The sequence below is a fragment of the Uncinocarpus reesii genome, genomic scaffold (genome assembly GCF_000003515.1).
Source record: "Uncinocarpus reesii 1704 scaffold_4 genomic scaffold, whole genome shotgun sequence".
NCBI lineage: Eukaryota > Fungi > Ascomycota > Eurotiomycetes > Onygenales > Onygenaceae > Uncinocarpus > Uncinocarpus reesii.
Genome location: NW_003052497.1, coordinates 2,640,660 through 2,641,962, shown reverse-complemented (window position 1 = coordinate 2,641,962; position 1,303 = coordinate 2,640,660).

The following is a 1,303-nucleotide window of genomic DNA, read 5'->3' as shown; positions in this document are numbered from 1 at the left end:
TAACAGAATGTCAGAGGTGCTCTCTGAAGTTGTGACAAGATGACTGCCAATAGTGTGGGTTGAGGTGTTAAGTTTAAGTTTGATTTGGTGCTGGTAGTTGAAGTGAGCAAGTAATAAAGTGAATGTGAAATACTCTTTGAGTTAGTCAAATGTGCTTTGAGCTTCTTCAGTCCAGATGAATATTAATCTCTGCTTTTCTTTCTTTTCTCCTGTGATGAGTGTGAAGAGTGGATTGACAATTTTTAAATAGAAGTGGATGAATCTGTGATAAAAATTTGCAAATCTCAAGAAGAATTGAATCTTCTTAATGCTAGTAGAGTTAGATCATTCAAGAATGGTCTTGACTCTTTCTTTCTTCATTAAAATGCTGTTTGAACTGAATATAAATCTGAGAAAGAAAATCTTGTCAGTGACAAACTTGCATTTGCTACTCTTGATGAAAAGACAAGCTTGCTTCAAGTGTTTTAGAACTGTCTGGACATGTGTGATGTGCTCATTCATTGTATTAAAGTAGATGAGAATGTCATTAAGATACACCACACAACACATGTCTAGCAGATTGGCTAGAGCTTTATTGATGTATGCTTGAAATGTTGCTGGATGTTGGTAAGCCCAAAAGATAGAATATGATATTTATAATATCTGTAGTGTGTGCAGAATGCTGTCATTCAGAAGTCTTTCTACCAGATGCAAATGCAGTAGTAGACATTACAGAGATTTAGTTTGGTGTACACTTTTACTTCTGCTAGTCTATTCAACATCTCTGTCACCAGCAGCAGTGAGTGACAGTTTTTAAGCATAATATGATTTAACCTCCTGTAGTCTACACAGAGGTATAGACCATCATCTTTTTTCAGAGTGAATAGTATTAGTGTGCTGACAGAGCTTTTTGAGAATTGAATTCATTCTTTTTCTAGTGCAGCTGCTATATATTTCTGGAGAACAGCAAGTTCACTTTCTGAGAGGTTGTATATTAATAGAAATGATGGTTTTTTGTCAGATTTCAATTTAATAATGTGTTCTGCTGTTAAGTGATGCTCTGAGGTGTTGATGTTTTCTTCTGAGAAGAGATGTGCAAATGGCTGCATAAATTCTGATAGTTCTGAAACATTCACATGTGTGATTACATTGAGTGCAATACTTTTTGTGTTTTGTGCAAATAGTTTATCAATTGAGACAAAATATGTAGGTGTGCTGGAGAGAATCTCTTTTATTATTGTCTTAGCTGTTATAGAGTCAGATTCTCATTTGACTCTTCCTCTTCTTCTAAGACAGTAGACCCAATTGTCCTCCTGTCAGTTGA